At 34.4% G+C, this 19506-nt stretch overlaps 1 protein-coding gene across 47 annotated transcripts in view; it reads left to right on the forward strand.

Annotated features, from left to right (window-relative positions):
- The window catches only part of PTPRD (protein tyrosine phosphatase receptor type D), a 1031962-nt gene that overhangs the window by 522443 nt on the left and 490013 nt on the right, over positions 1-19506 (forward strand). For all 47 annotated transcript variants that reach the window (XM_085529953.1, XM_085529959.1, XM_085529949.1 and 44 more), the window contains one exon: positions 1782-1804. The gene's annotated coding sequence lies outside the window, so the exon portion shown is untranslated. The remainder of the gene's footprint in view (positions 1-1781; positions 1805-19506) is intronic.

Here is a 19506-nt window from a genome sequence, read left to right on the forward strand (position 1 = left end):
GACTATTGAATGCATTTCTAAAGCAGTTAATTAAATGCAGAAAAATCCCCAAGACTCAGTAAAATACTCTTGAGAGTTGATATTAGGTGGTGATAAATTTCATTGAGTCGAATCAACAGTTTGAATAGACGTGACGAGATTAAGATTTTCAAGATGGCAAGATTAGCGCAGGTCATCAAAAACATGAAATTCTAATTTCTCAGATTTTATTTTATTTTTTTTTTTGAGCTTTGATGATTTTTCTTACATTATTACATCTTAAGTTACAGAGACAGAATAAATAAAGGCAAAGGTTTGTTGTTGTTGTTGTTGTTGTTGTTGTTGATCTCCTGCAGAGTTGTTAATGGGAATGAGGATAGTCTTCATCTGTTTCATTTAAATGTAAACATGGAGAAGTTTTCAGTGTAAGTCTGAACCTCCTGCAGGCTACTTCTGAGGGCACTGTTTCACAGAAGATTAAATTACAACCATTTGTTGCAAACTGCAGTATAAAATCTGGATTTGAAGATGTTGTCAAGTATTAACTGCTGCTTCAGAATAAAATTAAAAGAACAGAAATAATTGTAATGCTGATCACATCTTTTGTAGTTCTGTTTGTTTTCTTGTCTAATTATTATTATATTATTTTCTGTATAGATGTTTTATGCAGTAATTTACTAATACCTGCAGTCACTTACTAGACATATTATCCTCCATATTCCAGAACCCACAAAAAATATGCCAAAGGAGTGTTCCAGTTCTCAGACTTTTATCTTCTGAAAGTAAACATTAAAGAACAGTTAAATAAACTCTTGATATGTAGCAAACAATAAAATCCCAGGATGATACAATCTATTGACAAACTAGTTTTGATGTTGTAAAGATGCAATTAGATATGGGTGTCCTATGTTTGATCGAGTCTGATGACAACATCATCAACAACAGCATCAAAAGAAGACTAATTTTTACTTTGTGTATATATATATATATATATATATATTTTTTTTCTCTGTTCACTTGCCCTTGCCTTACAAAACTTGCCTTTCCTCAGCCCTCATTAAGATATTCTTGTTTCTTCATTAGTGTGTAATTAAGGATGAGATAGTAAGCTTATTATAGCAATAGAATGTTTTGTGAGATAAATAGACCAGGAATTTTAAGGTGGCTAACTAAATTTCTATTTATTTATTTGTTTGTTTGTTTGTTTGTTTATTAAATCTCATGAAATTGTTCTTCAGAGTAAATAAATTTAACCTCCATAAATATTGTTAAAGGTATATTTTACATTTTCTCTTTCCTTTTTTACCAATAGGCATAGTATCTGCAAAATATTTACTGTACAGTGAACATAACAGAAGCAATAGTGTTCAAAACAATATCAGAATTCCCAGAATCTTTACATGGAGATCATTAATTGTTTAATTATAGGAATAAAACTACAGGCAGGTGACTGCTTCAATAAACATACTGAAATATGTTTAGATTTAAATGTGTGTATTTTTCAAACAGGATCACAGATTTTCTTATGTTCTCTTTGCTGGTGAAAATAGTATATTTAATTTTGTGTGTGTCAGGTTTTATCAAAAAATGCTTTAATGAGTTACAAAGTCTTATTTCAGATTGAGACTACATGCAGGAATACACTGTATGTTTTCCTTTGCTCAGTTGATATAAGGGAAAGCCTTTAGTTTATATAATTTTCCTTATTCTCAAATTTGTTGTGTTGTTGTAAGTAAGTGAAACATTTGCTAAACAAATGCTTCCTACTCAGAAAACTGCTTTGTTTTCTCTTTTTTTAACAGGAGTGGGAATTCAAAAAGTTGAGGTAGGAAATTAATTGTCTTCATTCAACTAGCTTATTTATGAGCCCTTTTATGATTTTTATCTAGTAGTTAATTCACTATGATGGTTTACAGTGAAGTTTTATGATCCATTTCTTGCAAGTGGTTTGTAGGATAAAATGTTTCCTGTGTGTTGTTTTTATGTATGATCTGGATCTCATGATGACAGAAATTCTTTAAGGAGCTGTAATGAGTGACCAATGGAACTCACTTTTGTCTTTGCAGACCTCTGTATTTTCCTATAAGCCAAGCTGGATAGAAGGTGGTACTGCAGGTTAATGATAGTGCTGAACCTGCTTTATCTAGACAGATTTGCAACAAAACAGTGTTTATCACAAATTACACACTAAGTAGATTTAAGATAATCTTCAGTGCTGGAAACCTGTATTAATTTACATCACATTGTTGAGAAATTCATTTCTTTCAGTGGAACTGTCTGAAGAAAAATGGATTATTATTATTTTTTTTAATACAGATGTTTCTAATTTTTAAATTCAGTACCGAGGTAACAATTTGGAGTTCTGCACTATTCTCAGCAATCTTACCCCATCAGTAATTCATTTAAAACAAAACTAGACAACGTTCATAATATTTAACTTCTGCTGCAGGACACATGCCTTTGGGATATGTTTATGGTTTTGTGGAATTATGCAATCTGGATTACATTCTGTAAAATGTCAAATGTTTAGAACAAACTTACTATGCTGCGAAAAGCTTACAGTAGATCTGTAGATGTAAATGCTATATAGAAGATAGCATAGGGACACTTACAGAAGATATGATTTAACATCCCCATAGACAAAAGATGTATTTTTTTTTCCTCATTTATAATATTTTTTTTCTGTTCTTGATGTAATTTTAGTCTTTTTTATCAACTTTTTTTTTTTTTTTTTTTTTTTAATTTCATCACCCAAGGATTCTTTTATGTACAACTTCTACCTTGTGAAAATACTTTATGAACTGCTGCTATTCTAGACATCAACATTTCCTCTGACATGATTCAGATGATGTAAATTACTTTATGAATATACTTTAATAGAAATGTATATTTATAAGCATATAAAAGAGAAAATCAACTGTACTTTTTTTTTTAACCCTTTTTACAGAGAGTTAAATGATCCCAGCCCTGTGTTATGCTCCTCTTTCATTACTGTCATTTGTTGAAAACACTTTTGTTACATCTATTTTCAAGAATAATTAGTAAGAACTATAAGAGAAGTAAAGACATGTAAGTGTAGGATAAGTGCAAGAATGTTTTGTTTGTTTGTTTGTTTTTCAATGAGAGATAACTTCTTTACTAATATATATGAATTTGGCTTTCAGTGAGCAGACTGAGTTATGATGATCACAGTCTATCATCCAGGAAATTAATCTGATCTTAATTTGTAAAAAATAATTTTTCATTTCAGGAAACAAACCTAAACAAGAGTAAATTGTGTGCCCTGGTGGTGCAGTGGTAGGAATGCCACCTTGCAACACTGGGGCCCAGGTTTGAATCCCCCTGTGGCGCAAGTGGTAGAAGTTCCGCTCTGCTACACAGAGGCTCGAATCCCAGGGGTTGGACTCGATAATCTCTAAGGTCCCTTCCAACCCACACCAGACTATTACCTATTACCTAAATTTCAGTCAAAGGTAGTATCTTTGCAGTGTCTTGCTAAAGGACTAAATCTTTCTAAATATGTTTATTTCCAGAAAGAAAAAAGAATAAATAAATTTTTAACAGCATTTCTGCTGAGGTTACTACTGCAATTGTATTGTGGTGTATAAATTCTTCTATGCCTTTATGCTCATAGGTCATTATAGAGGGACAGAGAGAAAATTCTTTGCTCCTGGGAATGAGGTAGCAATGTGACACAGCATTGGTGAGAGGCCAGTCAGTTAGATCCAGTTCAAATTTCCTGTTATTTTCATAGTATGACTCATTAAAAAACAGGACTGAAACTACTGTAAACAATATTCAGGATTTTCATATGACTGAGAAATGAAGGACAGAAGCAGAATTGTCTCTCTCACAGCAGAGAAATACCAGGTTGTCAGGCACTGTGCCTTAACCATGACATAGATACCTTCAGATCTGGCAAACTAGATCTCCTTCTCATTTTCAAAGCACACTGAGCAATGGATTATGTTATTCTCCTGTAGAGAAAATATCATAGAAACATAGAAACATAGAATCGCAAGGTTTGGAAAGGACCTACAGGATCATCTAGTCCAACCGTCCTCCCATAACGATTTTACCACAAGCTACTAAACCATATCTCTTAGCTCCTCATCCAGATGCTTCTTGAACACTCCCAGGGATGGTGACTACACCACCTCCCTGGGCAGGCCATTCCAGTGCCTGACTGTTCTCTGAGATAAAAAGTTTTTCTTTATATTTAATCTAAGCCTTCTCTGGTACAATTTGTATCCATAACATATAATTATGGACAATACAAATATCCTGGATGTGCGTATGCCTCTTTAAAATTATACGTATATCCAACAACATAAATTTTCCATGTTAATTTGTAGCTGTGCATTGGTCTCCCCTTCCCTTTTATCAGATGATCACAGTGGAGATCTTAATGGGTAAAAGTTCTAATAGAAATGAAGCTGCATCTTTGTCTAGATACACCAGAACAAGCAAAATTACATATCACTTTCCCAGATTAATTAAAAGCTACCCCCAGTTATTACAACCAACATCTATTTGTGTCTTTTGATAAAACTAAGGGATTTAACAATTTAAGACCTTCAGGATGGGGCAAGGTTAGCTCATATATTACATTATGAAAACTGATGTTCCCGTGACACGTCTTATAGGTCCCTGTTTTTGGGACAGAAGTTAAGTCTTTTGAGCTGATGATATACCAGAATACAAATATACATGATGATATACACCTATATATGTATTTTTATCTCATAAATTCCTTACTCCTAACCTTTTTAACACAGTACTAGACATTAACAGAATTAAATAAAATTTCCTTTTTTTTCTCTTTTTATTAAACCTGTGTGTATCTTTAAAGTTATCATTCTAAAAAAATGTATTTATATAGACAATCTGGGCAGGTGTGTGACTGAAAAAGGTCAAAACAAAACATCAGAATACTTAACAAATATATTCATGCACTCTATCACAAAAATACTTTTGGTTGCATAGCAACTATCTTTTTAATTACTACTTGCAATCTAGATGTTAATAATGTAATTAGTATTTTTCTCCATTAAATTGTTTCAACAAATAAGTTTAATGAATTCAATTCACCACTTGTTTTTAAGTGGTCTTATTTATCTTCCTTCTTTGCCCTTCCAGCATGTTTAGCTATGCAGTTAAAAATAAATAAATAAATAAATAGAATCTCATAAACAAAACAAAACAAACAAACAAAAGAACAAACACACACACAAAAAAACCACACATCAGTCAAAAGGATATCATTTTGGACAGTCTTTCTACCTAGAGACCTTGCAGTTCAAGAAAACATTAGTGTAGCTACTGGTTCTATATAAATAAAACTGGCACACATGGAATAATTCACAGAACTGGAATTAAATCCAAGATTTTCAAAGGCAGAATTCAGAGTTACTTGGTGTGTTTAGAGTGCTCTGTGTGTTGTTTGTTTGTTTGTTTTTGTATTTTTTTTTCAGACTATTCAATTTCAGGTCATTAGAATTGCAGTCCTTTGAAAAAGCTAATGCTTTGTGTTAAAGTGCTGGTGAAAAACCAAATAAGTTATGTGAGGGGTAATATCAAAGCAGTTACAGAACTAAAACTATATTTACTCTGAGGAGCTACAGCTGGTGAAAACTGCCAATTGCTCTAAAAAAGGAGATGTCAGCAGTAGTATGCAAGATTCATGAACTACCCTGGTGAAAATACACAGGGGTATAAAACTACTCGATCTACTTTTTTTTTTTTCTTTTCTTTTTTTTTCTTTTTCTTTTTTTTTCTTTTTTTTTTCTTTTTTTTTTCTTTTTCTTTTTTTTTTTTTTTGTTTTTTTTTTTTGTTTTTGTTTTTGTATCAGAAGGAAGATAATAAAAGAGGTATTCCCTTTTGATATTTTTAAAATGTGAACTAGTTCGCTTAGAAGTAGTGGAGTCTGTACTGGCAGTTGCAAGAAATTTCCACTCAGCAGGAGAATCAAGAATTGGAAATTGTGTCTTCATCTTCCTTCTTTAATTTTTAAAGCTCTTAACATTCCTACAAGACTTATTTTCACCACCCTTTTATGATTTGAAGAAATATGCTTTTCTCTCATGTTCATCAGAATTGTTTTAATAGAAAGACAAATCTTCATATTACAGAATATTTGAGTATCTGAAACAGAACAAAGTATAAATCATTTATGGAAGTGTTCCGATTTGTTTAACCATTAAATAAATATTTTTTAAGGAGGCTTGGAATGGTATTTTATGATAGTTTCAGCTTCCAAAAATAGGGCCTTTGTTGTTGTTGTTGATGTTTGCTTGTTTGTTTTTTAATGAAATGTAGGATGTATTTGTATTGCAGTGTTTTCTGACACTATGTGATGTATCTAAGATGCATGCTGATTATTTAATGTGCAAAATCTTTGCACCATTAATGTCATCCCTTTCATCTGTATTATCTTACTCACACACTTTGTGCCCTCCCACCTACCAGTTATTAAGAGATTATCAATCAGAAGATATTTTGAAACTTTTTACAGATGGTTTGTTAAAAAGAAAAAAAAATAATAAAACAAAATAAAAACCCTAGAAAATTAAACAGCTTTAGCCTTGTGGATAAAATCTTTCATATCTCACCTAAACAAACAAACAAATAAACAAAAACTCATCCTTGGTTCATTATCTTTCTCATAACACATTTGCCTAAACAGAATTGATAGAGTTCCTTCCAAAGGTTTTCTGTACTGATTGCAGATGAATTTGTGGATGTTAATATTTGAAGACATTAAAGCAAAAACAAAAGCAACAAAAAAAAGAAGAAATTAGATCCTTTCAGATGAATGATACTTTAATGCATGGCCCCATAAAATAAAATAAACATTATAAAAAATTAAGCCTATAAACATCAAGAAGATGGATAAGTTGACACATCTTTCTGCATATTTCTGTTTAATAATATTATATTTTATTTCTCACACTAAGAAAACAGCCATTACCCAAAGCAGCCATTCGTAAACAGCCATTTTGAACAGATTGCATCCTCATTGGTGGTATGATAATTGAAATAAGTTCACCAGTCTTTCATAAGGAAATACCAGATGTATGAAATACCTATTAATCAACTCGCTTGCTTTAACAAACATCAGTTTCAAAATCAAAGGCTATAAAAAACAACTATCATGTATTTGGACTTTGCTCATGACCACTGTTTTCTGTGTTTATATTTCTCTGCTTTTGGACATCTTTTCAGACTGCTTAAGAGAAACTTTATGGACAAAAACAGTTTATTATCAATGTTTAAGTTTTACATTTAATGAGAAGACAATTTTCAGTGGCTAGCTGTGTTTATGCAATAGGCTACAAAGACACTACCTGTGTTACAGTAAACTGAGTTAATGTAATTATTTTTCTTCTGGGTAGATTTGTTATTATTACTGTTATTAACTGTCTTAGGAAATGGAAATTTTGGTAGTATATAGAAATGTAGATGGACAAAGGGTAAGGATGGAACAGTCATGAATTTCATACTCACCCATGGAATTTCTATGTTAATTCTTTTATTTCAATTCAGGTAAGGAATAACAGACTCATTGAAGATTTTATTGACATGATTGCAACAGCCTGTGCTTTTCTGAATGACACGTCTTTCTACAAATGTTATGTTTATGTCTATGCATTAACTGTACTCAGCTTGTTAATCATAGTACAAAAATGGATGCATTAGCTGCAATTAGACAACAGTAGCAGCTGAAAAAAACCAACAAAATACACACACACACATAAAAAACAACAACAACAAAAAACATATAATTCGGGAATCATAAAATATCTTGATTTGAAAAGAACTTTAAAGACAGTCTTGATCCTGCTTCCCTGCCATACAAAGAATTACCATCTTCTAAATCAGGTTACACATCTCTCCATGCAACCTGGCCTTGAATACCTCCAAAGAATGGACATCCAAAACATCTCTGGGTAATATTCCACTGGTTCACCACCAAGTACAAAATTTCCTCCGGAAATCTAATCTAAATATTCCCTCTTTTTGTTTCATGACTTGCCCTATCACTATCAGACTGTAAAAATCTGTTCTTTATCTTGTTCATAAGCTCCTTAAAATAATGAAACATTTCAGAAAAGTTTCCCTGGAGATCTCTCTCATCCAGATTGAACAGCTGTAGCTCCCTCAGATTTTTCATAGGAGGGCTACTTCAGCCTCCTTATCGGCTCTGTGACTCTTCCCTGGGCTCACTCAAGAAGCTAAACATCTGAAGGCTTTATGATTGTTAATGACTTTACGATCTTGACTCCTTAGAAGTTTGCAGCTAGGCCAATTACTGAAGTGACACCAAGGTGGTGAACAGTAAAATGGTGATTTACTGATGCAAACACAAACTTATATAAACTATGCCTTTCGTGTACGCCTACTACATTACATGTCACCAGTTCTTCCAGAACTGGGGAAGGGCCTGCCACGTAACATCACGATAAGCTCCCCGTATTTCACCTAATACACAACATCTCCCCCTCCCCATGCTAAGAAAGCCTAACTCGTTACAATACGCAACACTATAAACACCCTTAAATCCTAATACCTAATCCCTAATTCCTACCCTAAAGCCTATCCTGCATCTTATGATATTCTATTTGCATGTAAATCATTTTTTCAGCCATACATTGTAAGCAACCTAGTAAGCAGTGAAACACACATGGCACACACAACATTAATGCAAAAAAACATAAGAAGCCCTACCACTAATATCTTAAGCAACTACTTGAACCATGGTGCAATACTACCAAACCAACCCTCCAACCAACCCTCAAAAGGATCATCCTGTATTCCGATCTTTCCCATGTGTTCTTTTAACAACTCCAATTTCTTGTGTAATGATTCGCTGTGGTCATTCAGATTAAAACAACACATCCCTTCAAAGTCTTTGCACCCATGACCCTGTGCAAGATGTAAGAAATCAATTGCCACTCTGTTTTGAAGCACGGCATGTCTAATACTATCAATGTCCAGGAGTAGTTCACTTAGCAGTGCGGAAGTCATGTTGGCCTGTCTTACGGACCAACAGGCTAGTCTTTCTATCTCCTTTAATGCTTGCACTGTGGCAACTCCTGGGGTTAAAATGGATTTGAAGATCCGTGCTGTTGGCACCCAAAGGCGAACTCTGTCACCGCAGTCCAAATTCAGCATGTGGATGTTCCGTTTCTTCTGAGCTTTAGTCATGTCCCTGGCCAACTGTACCCACTCAAGGGCACGAGGGGACAAGATGGTTAACCGTCCCAGATAACAAGGTCCCCCCACCACATTTGCTGGTACCCTTTGCCATGCACGGTCACCACAAATCAAGAATATACCTGGTGGCAGTGCCTTTGCAGTGCAGTGGTCAGATACACTTTTCTGGTCCTTGTCCTTTCACCCTGGGTTCGAGACAGCAGCCTTTCACATATTTGCTGCTGAAATTGCAATCAACCCCCTGCTGACAGCCATCAGGCCTCATCACGTTGATGATACCAGGGTTACTCACCCAATGCCCGGGAGGACAATAACTGTCATTTGTCATTGGTGTGGACATATTCGGGTGGAAGCCACAATATGTCCCATGCCAAGTAAACTGCTTTGTGTTGTGGGGATAAACGAGAGTGAATGGATCTGACCGATTTTTCTTTGCATTCCAATAAGGGCCTCGAAGTGTGAGAAGGTCTAAAATATTTGAACGGCTCCTCTTGTGGTTAAATCTCGCAAAGCCAACACACCCAGGTGACCACCAATAGCCTTCTTTTTTATCCCATGTATTAATTTGGAACCACTTATCTCTCCAGTTCACAGATACTAAGCTGACAGTTTTCCCTCATGCCTGGCAACATGCTTGACAATTTAATCAAGCTGGGCATGCTTTCATATAAGACAGACTCCTTTGCCTCAGTACCTAGAGTGACTTCCAGATTCTTGAATTCCCTGATGCAAAAAATTTGGGTAGCTATTACACTCCTGATCAGGTGTGTTTGGGTGTATGCTTCTGGCTGGAATAGTTTTGATCCTACTTTCTGTGTGTCAGCTTCATCCTGGCCATTGTAGAGGGTGGATCATTTTTGTTACAGTAGAAGGCTGATTCTTGAAGCTTCCAGAATAAAGTGGACCACTTTCTGCCCTCTCTGCACCACCTCCTGTGCAGTCTTGTTTCTGGAGCTTCAGAAACCTGACCTTCTGTCACAAGCTGCACATACAAGTCTATTGAACTACTTGAATCATCAAGAGCAGATTTAGTAAAGGTAGTTCAATATATCAAGATCAATTTATCTTTCTTTAGTTCATATCTTTTTAACCAAGTGGCATAGTACAGGACTGGATTTGCAAAGCATGACAGTTAATACTGAAGATCCAATGGGCACTAAAGAGTAAAGTTTTTGTTAGGCTATCTATAATCTAAAAAATTAATTTTCCTAGAACATATCTTCAGTCTTCAGAATATTTTTACCTGAAAGTACCACTATCCTGAATGTAGAGTTATGACTGTAAGTCACTGAGTGAAAACAGAATTTAAGAAGTGCAGGAGTGATTTCTTAACACTATCAATGGAAGTCAGCACATTAATAACGCTGAATCTCAGGCACACAAGGATGTGAATACATCTGCTTACTTCCCTGTTACTGGTGGTTACTAGAAAAACATTGTGAATATGTGATAGAAAACTTTCACAAGAGCAAACAATCACACTGGTGAGCATGACTGCTAATTGTCATCAGTCTGTGGCTAAATTTGAAGGTTTCTTTATTCTCAGAATACTATGTACCAAAAACAAACAACTGACAGAGTGACCTGTTACCTGTTCAGTGACAAATGACAGAGAACATTTGATGAAATGTTCTGACAATGAGCACTGAGGGAGGGAATTATGTCTACATTTATCTTGCTGATTAATCAAATAAAGACATTGAGACTGGTCAAACACATGGAAGACAAAGAGACCAGTTTTTGCTAAACTTGTTTAATGCTGATAGTGTCTGAGTCCACAGACTTCTGACACTGAATACAGTAATTATTCATTAAGAAGCATCTCTACCAGTCAGAAATAACCTGGAAAATCTGTAGTCTACATTTACAACCATATTCGGAAAGTTTCTTTCTCCCTTAGACTCTATACCAAAGTGAATCCAAGAGCAGATGTGTGTAAATATACAAAGTAAACAGCAAAAAACACCAGAATCTGTGTTACCAGCATTGTTACCTATGTAAGAAATTAAACAGTTGAAGCAATATGATCATAATAATAACCATGTTAAGACAAGACAGATGTGAACAACTCCATTAAAGTCAATGTAAAATCAAAATCTATGTAGTTTCAGACTACTGACCTATGTTTAATATGTTTAATATTTTGTGACCTTTTAGTCACAAAACTTAGATCTTTCAAAAGGCAGTGGAAATTTCATTATATTCAATAAAAAAGATAAAATGCTCATGCCTTCAGAATGTAAAGGTACATCTGCATCTCATTTTCTAATTTCCATGATGTGTGAATAGCATTCCTATATCTAATGGATATGGAACATCCACCTGATGTTATCAATAATTTAGGGATGGTTTTGTCAAAAGACATAACCTATTAGCCTGAGTAGTGTCTTAGTAAATTATGAATCTTTAAGCAGCAAATACTTCTAGAATGTACCTTTGTCCTTTTTTTTCTCTCTCTCTTTTTTTTTTTTTTTCCCACTGAAAATTAAGAAAAACAATTTACTTAATCTATCTATCAGTGAACGACTTTTACCAGATTTTTCAGTATAAAGTTGCCCTGAAACTCCATAGAAAAAATACAACAACAATCATTTTAGAAATGCATTTGGTTTGGTACTTAATGCCAGTGATAAAATCAAGAAGAAAAGATTATTCAATGTAGAAAATATAGCCCTTCGATTATCAGAAGAAAATGCTGCCTGTTACACCCCTTGTAACTAATTTTTGCTTGTTCACACCAAGTCTTTGTAACATGCTGTTCTTTAAATCAGCTGTAACAGTTATTTTATCACATAAAAGTTGGGTACCAGGGAAGAAGCAATTGTTTTCATTCTTGGCTTCACTGATTTTGACATCTTCACGATAATGTAGTAATTCAAAGATAATATCTATAGTATACACATATTTATACATTAAAAATCGTCATCATACGTGCATAAGAATAAATCAGCTCAGTGTTTAATTTGAATATTTAAGTGTGAATATAAAGGGAAATTTCATGTGATTAACTGTTACAAGTTATACATGTATGATCGCATAACAGATGTCACAGATATTGTTGCATGCAGAGATATGGGCTTGTGCAATTTGGAACAATACACAATTTTTCTTAGGCAATTTATGACATAAAAGCAGTATATGAAGGTGATAACTGTTGAGACCGATGCTGCTAATTTTAGACATTTCTGAGTATTAACCTTAACAAAATAAGAGATATTGCCTTGATTTTTTATGTTAGTGGTCTGCATTCTTCCCTGAGTAGATTCAGTGAGTGCTTGTATAACGAGCAAAGTGTATACAAACTAAATGTTTGTAAAAATAATATTATTCATGACTCTTGCCACTACACGGCCATTCAGTTTACTGCAGTTTGCTATACCTACTTTGAAATATTCATGGTGTGGAATTACATTTGGCAGGTTATCAGAGAAGTAAAGCTTAAGGAGTTGAAGCAGTGATGCCCTGATCATAGAATACCCCCCATGTATTTTATCAGGAGAGAAAATCCATGCTGTCACTCCCATCTAGGGTTGTCTCCTGAATTTCTGTGCACAATTCCTTTATTTACCTTGCATCCTAATCCTTTAGTTCCTTCTTCATTGAACCAAGATGAATTAATATGCAATTCAACAACAGCAGTGTTTTAAAATAACAGATATTTTGGAAACATGCATTGGCAAGATGTAGCATATGAAAAAAAAAATGATATCTTGGGTAAGAGAAGTCAGGAGAAAACATAATCAGTATTTTCAGGTATTGTTTGAGTGATAACAACTAATTTATTTATCTCTCCATGCTTATGTCCTAGAATAACATCAATGCTGTTCAACAAGTGACATTACTTTGGCTGACAGATATTCTGTAGCCATACTTTTACATGTCACATGCAGCCTCTGAAAAATATAATCCTTGCAATGAATTAAGTGAAAACTGACTAGAAAAACAGTACATATTACGAGCACAATATCTGGCTTGAAAGTGTATCCTGTTTCAGATGATGTCATAATCTGCTGCAGCAAATTTAATAGTATTGTTGCCTGGAAGCCAAACCATTATGCTATGTTTAATTTCTCTAAGATGTAAATTACATGATTCAGTGTTGTATAGTTTTGGCTACTGCCATTGTTGATTCTTGCTCATGCAACTGTCAGGAATTGTAACGTTTATAGGAATTTTGTTTAGCTGGAAGTCTTAAGACTTTGTAGAGTTATTTATTTATTTATTTATTTATTTATTTTATTTATTTATTTTTCATCCCTCCCTTGTTTATTTGTCTCGCATTCATTTCATCTCAATATTCACCTCTTTTCCAGTGATATTAACAGAATGACAGGACAATTCCTTGAAGCGTATTAATGAATATGCAGCTTTTGATGAAGACAAGTGAAATATGATTTGAGAGTGACTTCTTGTCTGGTAGTACGTTTAGTTTTAGTGAGCCTATCAGCCAAAAACAAAAAGTTCTTCTTATAGAAAAATAGTCAGCTTGGTGCTTATATTCCATTTTTTATGTTAACTGTGGAATTTGAGAAAATATTCTGTATAACTAAATAATTTTTATGACAATTAAATAGATTTTATTTTTTCCCAATTGAGTACACTGACACTTCTATTATCCAAAATTTCCTTCTCAGTAGCATAGAAAAGTAGCCTAAATAACCATATGTAAAACATAGCAAATGTATACTTGAAGCGATAGACAATATTTTGAATCATTATAATCTATAATTCACTTCTGGCATCTAGTCATTTAATATCAGAGATTTCTTATGATAAGCATTGTGATATTTTGCAATGAATAAGCTATGGAAGGGTTATGCTTTTTCCTTCTCAATATCTATTAGTTAAAAAATATCTTACTCTTGTGTGTCCATATATTTTTCTCTTTGCACTTGTCTGTGGGTGGATCTTTCACCTATCTATACTTGCCAATTAAGTGCTGCTGACAACATAATAGATGTAAGAAAGTCTAATGTTTATATGGGAAATCAGTGGACACTTCACTTTCGCTTTTAACGGCAAGTATTGCTAAAAAAGAAAAGAAATATGCTATTCACAGCACAAAAAAAAATAAATAAATAAAATTGATACCAATTAATGACAGTAACTGATGCCAATTGTACATCATGTACAATTCAAATTATTATTTTTCCTGAAAAATTAAAAAAGTTAAAGTGAATGTTCAGGGACTCAGTTTTACAGAAGTGTGCTAATGTTTGCTGCTGAGAGTTGTCTGTGTTCATGCAACAGTGTCACTGTCAACACTTTGATTTTAGCTGTGTTTATTTGGTTATGTAGTTGAACCTACAGGTATGAATTACTATCTTTATGATATAGTTTCGGAATAGTGGCTGTGTGAAAGAATGCATGCTACAGACAGTGCTCTCTAATTTTTGTGTGATTAATGGATAGCTAGCAGCTGAAATAAAAGTGCTGTAAACCAGAAACATATTCCAAAAAACGCTGTAGGATCTCTGAAATATATTTTTTTAATTTTGCTTTTCAATTACCTGTATAGGAACATGTAATTCTATAAAGGAGGAATTTGTCTGAAGGATTTGGAGGGGGGTTTTTTTGATCATGTATTTGTACAAAATGCCCTGTTTTGAGCTGAGTGTTAAAGGATTTTCTTAGGCTGTTTTCTAGGAGCACTGGGTGTTATGAAAAACTAAAGGTCTCAATATTTTATTCCCCTCATTTACCTTTTTAAAAATTATTTATTATTATTATTATTTTAATGAATCTTATTTATCTTACAGTGAAGAGAGTTCCAAAATGCAAATCTCATCTAGGTTTTAATTCCTTCCCTGTGAAGTAGCCTACAACCTACATGCAGAAAATCTGTGAGAAAAAAAACACAGAAATCATTGGAACAATTTTACTTTTGTCCATTCAGAAGGTACAGAAAGGAGTCCAAAGCATGTGCAAAGATTGGATGAGCATATATAACTTCATATAACTCAGGCACAGACAAATGATTTCTGCTGTGAGAGAGACTTAAGAAATCTAGCCTTACCTTAAGGAAAGGGTGGGAGCTAATATCTTCATAGATAGTTATGATGATAGACTACATATCTTATAGCTTATTTAACTTTGATATTTTAGTAACTTAACAAAAATATAGTTTACTTTAGAGTTCTCTGGCTGAAATCAATGAAGAAAAATAGCAATATCTGTAATATAGAAAATGGTGAAACATGCTATATTAGAGAAAGCGTTCTTGTATTTTGACTGAACGGCAATTATTCCTTCAGAATATTTCCACCCTCTGTCTCTCAAGGCTCCTTCATTTAGAAAAGAAAACTTGCAAATTATGAAGTGAAGAAATGTTAAATTTCTTTATTTTATTATATAAATATTATATAAATATTCTTTATATTACACCCGTTAAATTTATTTATTTATTTAAGAAGAAATTTACAAACAAGTATCATTGCATGGAATGCATATAATTTTTAAGCTTCACTGAAGATTTTATAACACATTTGGGAATTTTAATCTGTACACCACTTTCTAACATAATCCTAAAACACAGATTTTAAAGGGATAAAAATATCAAAAGTGCTGTGACAGTGTATAGCAGCAAATAACATTCATATGTAACAACACTCGGTGGCGCAGTGGTAGGAATGCTGCTTGCAACACTGGAGGCCCGGGTTCGAATCCTCCCTGTGGAGCAAGTGGTAGAAGTGCCGCTCTGCTACACAGGAGGCTCGAATCCCAGGGTGATCTCTAAGGTCCCTTCCAACCCGCACCAGACTGTGAGACTGTGATACTGTAACACTCTACTCTGAAATAAGATCTATGTGTTCTACATCTAAATTCCAAAACTTTCTGCTTTCTGTCACTGCGAGTTGAAGGTCTAGAAACCATGGTCGAAACAAAACAAAGCAAACAACAACAACAACAAAAAACACAATCTGTTTGATACCTAACTTTACATCATTCTCCAGCTCCAGTTGATTCTCCTCTTTCTGAAAGATTTTTACTTTTTTATTTACAAAAGTCAAATTCTCCAAATGTAAACCTAATCTTGTGTTGATACTACATTTCTACATGTTAAAATGTACTTAAAATCCCAACATCAAATGACATCTAAATAATAGATTAAGATAGTAAAATGCTGTTAATTAAATAAGTAGTTTACTTCTAGTTTCATATCTTAGCAGCATGGGCAAGCACGCTATTTATCTTTTTGCTTTCAACTAAGTTATATTTAGTTACCAATAACATTTCTGTGGAACTGTGGTTTTAGCTCTACCTCTAGTTTTTTAAATTCCTAAAATGCTTCCTTTCACATTCATTGTACTTCACCTAGATAGAGTGCTGGGAAATATGTTCAAATTCTGTGTTATTCAGAAAATGAAAATCTAGGTGTTTTCTTTCTAAAAATTATCCTAAAACTTATGAACACTGCAAGTAGAAGCCCAATTATAAATCCCAGTTTTGTTTGCATTGTTATTTTATAATTATTTTATTGAAAATTCTGGAGTTTTATTCATTCTTTTCAAAACATTTCAGCATCCAACAGTGCCAGTGTTTCATATAAGTCTAATGATTTATTTGATATCACATGTACAGTGTTATAGAAAAGCAATGATTCCAGAAGATGCATAAAACTGCAACTCATTAGAAAATATATTTTTGTCTTCATCGTGTAGCTTTCAGGATATAAACTGGTAGATTAAGTCTACTTTTTCATAGACCAGTTCTCCTTATTTAAAAATAAATAAATAAATAAATAAAATCTTGATGTAGTTAAAATAAATCGAATTCCCTTTATCCACCCATGCCATCACCCCATCACAGTAGGCCACCAGATTGGTTAGGCATGACCCTGGTGAAGCCATGCTGGCCGTCTCAGATTACATGTTCATTCCTCATGTGATCCAGTAGGATCTGTTCCATGATCTTCCCAGTTACAGAGGTGACACTCACCAATCTGTAGTTCCCCAGGTCCTCCTTGCTCCCTTTCTTGTAAATGGGAGTGACTTGACCCTTCCTTGAATGATATGGGATCTCACCTGTCATCCATGACTTTTCAAATATGGTGGAGAGCAGCTTGGCAAACACCTCAACCAGCTCCTTCAGAACCCTGGGATGCATGCCATCAGGTCCCAGAGACTTGTATGCATTCAGTCTCATTAGGCGATCTCAGACTTGCTTTGCCCTTGCACTGGGGGGTGGTTTACTCCCCCAGTCCTCACCTAGAGGTTTAAGGATTCAGGTTTCAGGGACATAAGAAATATTAGAATCCTGGCTGCCAGTAAAGACTGAGGCAAAGAACTCACTGAGTACCTCAGCTTTCTCCAAATCTGCTGAATCAGTTATTTAACATTTACCAAAGGAGATACACTCGCTTTGGCCTATCTTTTCTGGACAGTGTACCAGTAGAATGTCTTCATATTTTTTTTTTAACATTCCTTGCCAAGTTCAGTTCTGCTTGTGCCTCACCTTTCCTGATCCCAACATCTGTAAGTCTGGACAGCATCCCTGTATTCTTCCCAGGTGACATGCAGTTGTTTCTGAAGCCTTTATGTACCTTTCTTTCCTCTCAGTTTGCCTAGTGCTAAGCCATGAATCCAAGATTAAATCTTAGCTAAGCTGGTGTAGCTTAAAAACAATAAATCGCTTACTGAGGTTCTGTTGGCAAAGTGTAACCACATCCCAAGTGAATCTCTGTGCTGGCATTAAGTAACCTTGAGCTGTGTCTGTACTCAAGGGGAGGTTCTGGTGCGCAGCCAGCTGCTTACAAGAACTCTCAAATGGGTTCTTAGGCTGCTTTTTACTTATGGTATTAGACCATTGACACATAGTCATAGAACTTAGAATTGGTTCTATTGAACCAGGCCCCTGTTACCAAGTGCCTGATCACTGGTGATGAAACCTGGATTGCTATTAGTGCAAAGGACAAGGGCTTTTGCACCTCATTGTATGCACTAGGCTTTGCAACAGTTCTGCAAGAGTTCAAAGTCTTCCGTCCCAAAATCCAAAGTTGCAGTTTTTCTGGCCCTTCTCCTAACTTCACCAGGCACTGAGAACTCTACCATTTTGTGATCACTCTGTTGAAGACAGCTCCCAGTCCTTACATTTCCCAAGAGTCCTTCTCCATTTTAGTATCTTTCCATTGTATTTAGCTATTTTATCAATTTCCATAACAGGGAATTAACCTCAGTCTCTGTCTCTTTTATAGCTTTTGCCATGTTCTGTACACACAATGACATGCATTAAACATAAATAAATAAATAAATAAATAATGCTCAATACTATTCTGTGAAACAAGATAGTTAAGCTAAAAGTTGTTTCAAAATCATAGAAAATTCCCACTGGTTCCAGCATCAAGCAAAGTAAGTTAACACTGACAATAGCAAGAGCAAATTTGTTGCATTAGGCGTGCACGAACACTCGGGATGTAACGCGATAGGCCCTCCCCTGCTCGGTTATGCATATGTAGAAGGAGTTATGCATATGTAGAAGGGGTTATACATATGTAGAAGGGGTGTAGACGAAGTAGATAGTGGCTTATTTAAACCGCTAACACACACAATAAAACGCCATTTAGCTATTCACCACATTGGTGGGAACGTGTAGTTAAATGGGCCCCGGCTGGACCAGGCCGGATTCGCGGAGGTTTAGTGCTTGAATCCTGACGTGAAACGGACCACAGGTAACACAAATTCTTCCAAATTTGTTTCATACAAACTTTACCTAGGAGTGTTACACTACCTGATGAAATAATAGTCTTGTCTTATTAGTTTATATCTAGATGATTAAAAGTTTATTTCATTTTGTTTGAGAATAACAGGATGTCTGTAACCATATAAATATATTATTTGTTTGTTTGTTTATTTTTAATTCAAACTTCCATTTTCCTTTGGCTTTTTGTTCTTTTCCTGAAGTAGACACTCAAATCAATGATCATCATTTGTGTCAGGAATGCCAATATACAGAGACACTGGCTATCTTCCTCTACTACAATTAATTTAATTTGGGGCTTTGCGCTTTCTTGTCTTTCTAAGGTATCACAAAACATAGAGAAAATATTATCCAGAATTTTTTATTTTGGAAACTAAGAGGAGAGGAAGAAAGAAAAGGAAAACATAGCTGTATATTTGTAAAGAATTTTATGTTGCTTCCATCCCATTTATTCTTTAAGTTATTTTCTCATTCATTTTTTCCCACAACACATTCATCACACTCAAAATGCCAGAGTCCCAATGAACCAGATGTGCTGAACAGGCAAATAACTTAAAAATGGTTTCCTTGGAAACCAGATGAAAGTCTTCAAAACAGCTCCACCTCCTGCTCAG

This window comes from Coturnix japonica, chromosome Z, assembly GCF_054131305.1.
Source record: "Coturnix japonica strain WE chromosome Z, WE-NBRP24, whole genome shotgun sequence".
Lineage (NCBI taxonomy): Eukaryota > Metazoa > Chordata > Aves > Galliformes > Phasianidae > Coturnix > Coturnix japonica.